The following is an 8,687-nucleotide window of genomic DNA, read 5'->3' on the forward strand; positions in this document are numbered from 1 at the left end:
AAAATAACATTTTATCAAAAATACAATTAGGCCAACGATTAATATACAATATAGGAATCTGAAGAATATCTGAATGAAGTTAGTTGTAAATACATGTAATTCTATAATTAAATGTTGTAGTCACATAAACAAATAATATATACAGTCATATTATGGCGATTGCTGAAATCTTTTTAAAACGTGTATGTAAGAAATCAGTATTGACAAGGTTAGTAAAATATACTAAAATAGTATGTCTGTTTCTCTCTGTGGGTGTCCTTAAGGGATGTTCTAAAACTGTATGATAATAGGCTGGGGTGGAGGGGCGGGAGGCATCTCACTTATTATTGTGTGCTGGGGTGGAGGGGCGGTAGGCATCACACTTATTATTGTGTGCTGGGGTGGAGGGGCGGGAGGCATCACACTTGTTATTGTGTGCTGGGGTGGAGGGGCGGGAGGCATCACACTTATTATTGTGTGCTGGGGTGGAGGGGCGGGAGGCATCACACATTATTGTGTGCTGGGGTGGAAGGGCGGGAGGCATCACACTTGTTATTGTGTGCTGGGGTGGCGGGAGGCATCACACTTGTTATTGTGTGCTGGGGTGGAGGGGCGGGAGGCATCACACTTGTTATTGTGTGCTGGGGTGGAAGGGCGGGAGGCATCACACTTATTATTGTGTGCTGGGGTGGAGGGGCGGGAGGCATCACACTTATTATTGTGTGCTGGGGTGGAGGGGCGGGAGGCATCACACTTATTGTGTGCTGGGGTGGAGGGGCGGGAGGCATCACACTTATTATTGTGTGCTGGGGTGGAGGGGCGGGAGGCATCACACTTGTTATTGTGTGCTGGGGTGGAGGGGCGGGAGGCATCACACTTATTATTGTGTGCTGGGGTGGAGGGGCGGGAGGCATCACACTTATTATTGTGTGCTGGGGTGGAAGGGCGGGAGGCATCACACTTGTTATTGTGTGCTGGGGTGGAGGGGCGGGAGGCATCACACTTGTTATTGTGTGCTGGGGTGGAGGGGCGGGAGGCATCACACTTATTATTGTGTGCTGGGGTGGAGGGGCGGGAGGCATCACACTTATTGTGTGCTGGGGTGGAGGGGCGGGAGGCATCACACTTATTATTGTGTGCTGGGGTGGAGGGGCGGGAGGCATCACACTTATTGTGTGCTGGGGTGGAGGGGCGGGAGGCATCACACTTATTATTGTGTGCTGGGGTGGAGGGGCGGGAGGCATCACACTTGTTACCTATTTAAAAATATGTGCTTGTATTCTTAATACCAATGGTCGCCAGACAGAAAAAACAGCAATGGTATATAAAGTCTACTATACCAATTAAAATCTCACAGGAGATATTGTTAATGTATGTGGCTAAAACGACCATAGGCAATATACCCACCAATTTATGACCAGTAAATATGAATTCTACAACCCCTCCCCAAAAGTATTAACAGAAGAAAGTGGAACGTTTCATGGCTCATTTTTGACTTAATAAGATGTTTTTTGAAACACCATTAGTTTCGCACAAACGTTTAGTACTTAGTGACTTACATATGTTTCAATCAAAATGCCACACACAGTTGTACAGAATGAAATAAAACTGCAAACATTAATTGGCGAGAAAAACACTACTTTTAACAAGAAACACTTTCACATGTATTACCAGTGACAGGACTGGTAGTATTAACTGCGCTATCGTGCACTCCGAACTTTGACCCAGCCGGACGTTATCTGGTATAGAGCTACCATAAAGGTTGTTATTAAGATCTGTTGTCAGCTCAGATGTAGTTAAGATCTACAGAATGATGAACTTATTACTACTATTGTTAACGTTGGTGATATCGTTCATTTATATATAAGATTATACGATAGATCGCCCTCATCGGAATCAAGTTTTTTCCCCATTCCAACCAGTGCAAATAAAAAAGTATGGGGTGTGCTATCCCGTTTAAAGTGTACATGAACGATCTCTTGCTGCTTTTCGGCAGAAGTAGTCTATGTTGCAGCAGAGCGTTTCTTTTTGTCGTTCTGTTAGCCCAAGTCTAACCATGGTAAACATCTAATAATTGTGATTTAAAATGTGATACGGTGTTATAAAGGAAAAAATCCTTTCATTTCTAGTTGTTCATCCAATTAGAAGTATATGACCTAACATATAGAGGTTATTTTAACAACACCATCCAATTAGAAGTATATGACCTAACATATAGAGGTTATTTTAACAACACCATCCAATTAGAAGTATATGACCTAACATATAGAGGTTATTTTAACAACACCATCCAATTAGAAGTATATGACCTAACATATAACAACACCATCCAATTAGAAGTATATGACCTAACATATAGAGGTTATTTTAACAACACCATCCAATTAGAAGTATATGACCTAACATATAGAGGTTATTTTAACAACACCCCTACATTTACACATCAGCAGCAAGTGATCTTTTATATACACTTTTCCATAGACAGGACAGCACATATCATAGTCTTTGATATACCAGTTGTGGGATACTGGCTGAGACGGGGAAAACCCCAATTAGAAGATTCAGTCCACCGAGGGGCTTCGATCCTATATCCAACGCACCCCAAAAGGGCGTTGTAGTGACCGCGCAAGATGCCGCGTCCTAACAAAGACAAACCAAAACCAAATCGTTAGTATATACAAGACAGACTATTTATATACAGACATGATTACAAAATGACAACATACATAGATCATTACAATAAAAAACATTAAAGATTGTAAATCATAACAATAATATACTTAATCCCATCACCATCATAATTAATAAAGATTCAAGAAAGCTGTTTTGGACACAAACATCGAGCTGTCTAATCACAGCAGGAGTGTACAACATGTATTTAGTTAAAAGCCGTGCACACACAGGCGACACGCCACAATAACAGATAAGTCGCTGTGGTGAGTTTACCCCTCCCCATTAGGATACGAACCGAGTACCTACTAATCTTAAGGCCGTTGGGGTTTTTTTTATCAAGCAACGGTCATAAAAGGCGTCTCGTCTGTTTTGTTGTGATTTTTTGGCATGTAATCAGTTATTTTTAAACACATTGGGCCGAAATTCTAGTCTGTTGTTTTGTTGTTGTTGTTTGTTTTGTGGGTTTTGTGTTGTTGTGTTTTTGTTTTATTTGTTTTGTTTTTTGTTTTTGTCTAACACGTATGTAACTATATACATTTGCATTGCTTAAACACCAAATGTCCACAGTCACTCTTTTTTTTTCTTCTTTTTTTTTCAAACTCATTCTTGTTACCTATATTTAACAGAAGACAAAAACCTAGACCAAACGTACCAGTTTGTATTATAAAATTATGTCAATAGGCGAGCGTGTTTAGATAGATCTAATGTTGTTATCATACATACGTCAGTAGTATGTCTTTAATACCCGTATAACATCATTTCATACAATATTTTTTCACGTCTATAGTCAGTCGGTATCACAGTGAAGCATAGTTTTAACAAATCACCACCATCAGCACCAGAGCAGAACAATTCTGTTCTGGTATCACAATAAAACACATTTTTAACAAACACACCACCACCACCAAAACATCAACAAAACTTTGGCCACATTAATCCGTTAATTGTAACGACTGCCTATGCCCGTGGCAATAATGAATGATGCAAGTCATTTGGGTACATTACTCTTGGTCGTCTGCCCATACCAGTGGACGAGCATCGTTACCTCCTACTACAATTCACCCACGAGCGAATCGTGACTTGCTTAAGATCACGAAACAAACAATGTAGGTGTTTGGGTTTCTGTCGGGGGCTTTTTCTTCCCAAATTAGTGATCTAATTGTGGATTCCTCCTACTGGACTATCAGCTAGCCGTACAGATCAGAGACTCGAACGAGGTTTGTAAACCTGGAGCCTTTGGGGATGTGTTTTGTCAACGCCATTACATAATTAGCGTCATAATGTTGGCTACTCATGAGTGCTTGCATCCTGTACTGCAGGTTCAGCTATTGACGCATCATGCTTGCAGTGCTTCTGACTCCATGGCAATGAACCGACTACCAAACAGAAGAATTACCTAAAGCAAATAGTTTATACATGAACACATTCCGGTGTGCTACATGTTTTTCGCTAATTATAGCGATGATCATCAGCACTATCTTTTATTAATATTTTTTTGTCCTTTAACAGTGTGTGTTGTGGCAGATAGAAGCAGGGGAGAATTGAGTAGTCTGATTGTCTGGTATGGACACAGATTCCGAGGCCCCCAGGGCACACAACGGCTTGTAGATTTACAGTCAAGTCAACACAAGGGAAATGTATTCAAAGGTTTTATTCATATGACCTAAACTTCCAATTCCAATGGCTCAGAACACTTCATTTTCCAGTAGATGAAAGGATATAATCCACTAAAGATGTGTTTTGTGGTGACTGATGTGGCAATTAAACCACCGCCTTTACGGCCACTAGGTACTGGGTTCGAATTTCGAATTCCAGGACTGGTTCCAACACAACCCTGAAGTTATGTGTGTGTGTGTGTATATATTGCCCCAGATTATGATAAGATTTCATGACATCCCATGGTTATAAACATTTATGATATCTATATGGTAGTTACATATATGTTTTATAGGAATCATCTTTCATTCATCAACATGTACGCTGTACATATATACCCATAATTGTTGGGGTTTGGGTGGGGTTTTTTAATATCTGAGGGTCAAAAAGGAAAGGTGAAAACAGTATACATGGAACAAAAAGAAAGGAAAGGAAAGTTATATTTGTTTTAGTCAAAATTAGGTTTTGTAAGTTCAGCCCGGTTTGTTTATCGACATCCAGTCACAGCCAGTTCCGGCTCTCAACCAGAGCGAGATTCCGCGGCTGATAAGGGAGGTGTAAGACCACTATACCGACTTCTCCCTCATTAGTGAATAATAACTAACCATTAATTAACCCACTGTCAGATCAAATAATTAAGGTGTGTGTCTAGGACAGCGTGCTTGGCTCTTAACTGCATAAGCAGGACAATTAAATTCAAGTGCAATGTTTCATGAGGTTTCTTTCATTTGGTATTTTTTAGGTAACACCCTACATTTTAACGTTAACAGCAAGCGATCTTTTATATGCACTTTCCCACAAACATGACAGCACATACCACGCTCTTTGATATTCCAGTCGTGGTTGTTTAATTGGGTCTGAAAGAAAGCCCAATCAGAGAATATGTCCGCTGAAACGATTCGATCCCATAACGCGAGCACCTCATGCAACCGCTCCACCGACTGAGCTATATACCCTTCCCCACCCACCCCCAACACACACACACACACACACACACACACACACACACACACACACACACCACCCCCACTCCCCGTAAAACGACTGCGTTCTATAACCGGGGTTACTATATAAAGCCATGTAGTTAAATCCTGTCTTCCCGTTTAGATGGTAGAGCAACCGTCATAATTACAATAATTTAAACATTGACACGCATCAAAAGCAATCAATGTCATCGTCGAAATACTGGTATTGCGGCAGAGTTAACAGTTACAGATGCTCGTTTTAGAGGGAGAAAGCTATAGAATATTTTCAATTTGTCTTGTTTAACTAGATCAATTTGATTTACTAATCAGCGGCTATTGGATGTTAAACATTTGGTAAATTTGACATATAGTCTTAGAGAGAGGAAACCCGCTACATTTTCCCATTAGTAGCTAGGGATCATTTATATGCACCATATTACATACATGATAGCATATATCACGGCCTTTGATATACCAGTCGTGGTACACTGGCTGGAACGAAATATAGCCCAATGGGTTCACCGACGGGGATCGATCCTAGGCAGACTGGGCAGGGTTAGTGCTTGCAAAACGTTATGATTTCATGACTTTAATTATATACGATTTGTATGGGCGAAGATTTATTAAAGTTTTAGGTCTTGACAAGATAGGCGGAGCTAGAGATTTTCGAAGCTATCTTAGGGCTACGATATCGTAAAACTGTCGTAAGCTATAACGTCACAACGGCGCATGTCATGACCTACGACGGTTTTACGATATCACAGTGCTAAGATAGCTTCAGAAATCTGGGCCCAGTTTTATAAGCACATTCCAGGAGAATGGGTTTAGCTCAGCCGACAGAGCGCTCGCCTGAGGTGCTTGAATCGTAAGATCGAAACATATGACAAATAATTGAACTCGAACTCAATGGGATTTTTTCACGTCCCAACCAATGCTCCACCACAGGCCCATCAATGGTTGTGGTATTTGTAGGAACGTCCATATAAAATACTAGTATATGTTGCTGCTAGTGGGAGAATATAGCGGGTTTCGTCTGGAAACTACATATCAGAAATATCAAATGGTTGATGATAAATGACGTCGGACATATGGTTAAGGACCATTATTGAGGGAGGAAACCCGCTGTCGCCACTTCATGGGCTATTCTTTCCGATCTTTTATATGAACCATCCCACAGGCAGGATAGTACATACCACGGCCTTTGTGACACCAGTTGTGGAGCACTGGCTGGAACGAGAAATAGCCCAATGGGCCCACCGACGGGGATCGATCCTAGATTGATCGCGCATCAAGCGAGCGCTGTACCACTGAGCTACGTCCCGCCCCCTGAAAAATAATCGAACTCGAACTCAATGGGATTTTTCACGTCCTAACCAATTGTCCATCACAGGCCCATCAATGGTTAAGGTGTATATAGGAAAGTTCATTATATAATACCAGTATATGTGGCTGCTAATGGGAGAGTCTGAAGACTACATATCAGAGTTATCAAATGGATTTATCATTAATGAATCAATGTACTTTAAAAAACACAACAACAAAAAAACTTTCTTTCTGGAAACATTACGTGCACCAGCAGTTGTACCTGCCAGCCGTCAGAACAATTTATGAACGATGTTTTTAGTTTTGTCATTATACTAAAATGACAGACGGGCAATGCATGGATTGTGCTTCTCACTGGAATCTTTTAGAGTCATTAGTAGCATCTAACAGATGTTATTAAATCAGTCGTATTGCTAGCGTCATGTTCGATCAATGCTTATCAAATCATAGTTTGTTTGACCTGCTAGTTAATGTTATTAACAATGAAATATTAGTCAAACTCAAAACGGTAGGACATAGACAACCGTTTAACTATATTACCAATAACCATATAAAAACAATAATTACAGACATAAGGCTGGTAGGTACTGGGTTCGCAGCCTGGTACAGGCTCCCACCCAGAGTGAGTTTTAACAACTCAATGGGTAAGTGTAAGACCACTACGCCGACTTCTCTCTCACCAACCACTAACCCACTCTTCTTGACAGATAATTGAGGTTTGTGCCCAGGACAGCGTGTTTTAACCTTAATGGGAAAATAAGTTGAAACGAATGAATGATTACAATCAGTCACGTATGGTGTAAATAACCATGTAGCATCAATCACTGTAGTAATAAACCAGGTAGAAAAAATAAGTGTAGTACAAACAATCTTGTATTAAAAGCAAGACCTGTGGTATAAACAAGCATACAAAGAACCAACATTTGTGGTAAAAACAACCATGTAAAAGTAATAATTCTAGCACAGATAACCATGTAAGAAGCAATATTTCTTTTATAAATAACTTTTAATAAATAATATTTATAGTACAAATAAACATGTAAAATTAATATACCTAGTATAAACAACCATATAAGAAGCAGTATTTGTGGTATAACAAAGATATAACAATCTATATTTATTGTACAAATAAACATGCGAAATTAATAACACTATTACAAACAACCCTGGGAAAAAACAATATTCATAGTACAAACAAGCATAAAACTAATAAATCTAGTACACACGACCATTTAAAAGATAATAACTCCAGTACAAACGACAATGCAAAGGCAATATGTATGGTACAAACAATCGTGTAAGCATATAATATCTTTAGTACAAACCACCGTGTAAAAGAATCGCGTAAAAGCAATTTAACTGTAGTGCAGAGCGTATTGTAAAAGAACAACTATAGCCGTACAGCCACCTAATAGCAATCACTGTCATGTCTGTTGACCTGAAGCTCATTATTATGTATTATTGTGCATTGTGTCCATTCAGTTTGATCGGCGCTCGGTAATCTGTCGGTGCATTCAGCTCATTATTTTCACAGTGAGAAATTAATAATACATCCAAATGTGACAAGCGATGGCAGCAGTAACAGCCCGAACAAAATCACTGGTTTTACAAAATTCATTATTTGGATTCCATTTTTCCTGCGTTGAGTGTGGTTTCATATCAAGACCTGATGCACTGGCAAGGCGGGATGTAGCCCAGTGGTAAAGCGCTCGCCTGATTCGCGGTCGGTCTGGGATCGACCCCCGCCGGTGGACACATTGGGCTATATTTTGTTCTAGGCAGTACACCACGACTGATATATCAAAGGCCGTGGTATATGCTATCCTGTCTCTGGGATAGTGCATATAAAAGATACCTTGCTACTAATGGAAAAATTGTAGCCATTTCCCTCCCTAAGACTATATGTCAATGTTACCAAATGTTTGACTTCCAAAAGCCGATGATTAATAAATAAATGTGCTCTAGTGTGTCGTTAACTTTAACTTTGACTTACATAATCATAATATGCACTGTACAACGATTTATGTCCCTAACCAAATCATATTATAGGAAATTAATACTTTTAAGACGAGCAACCCCTAATATGTATTG

The sequence above is a fragment of the Gigantopelta aegis genome, chromosome 6 (genome assembly GCF_016097555.1).
Source record: "Gigantopelta aegis isolate Gae_Host chromosome 6, Gae_host_genome, whole genome shotgun sequence".
In the NCBI taxonomy this organism is placed as follows: Eukaryota; Metazoa; Mollusca; class Gastropoda; order Neomphalida; family Peltospiridae; genus Gigantopelta; species Gigantopelta aegis.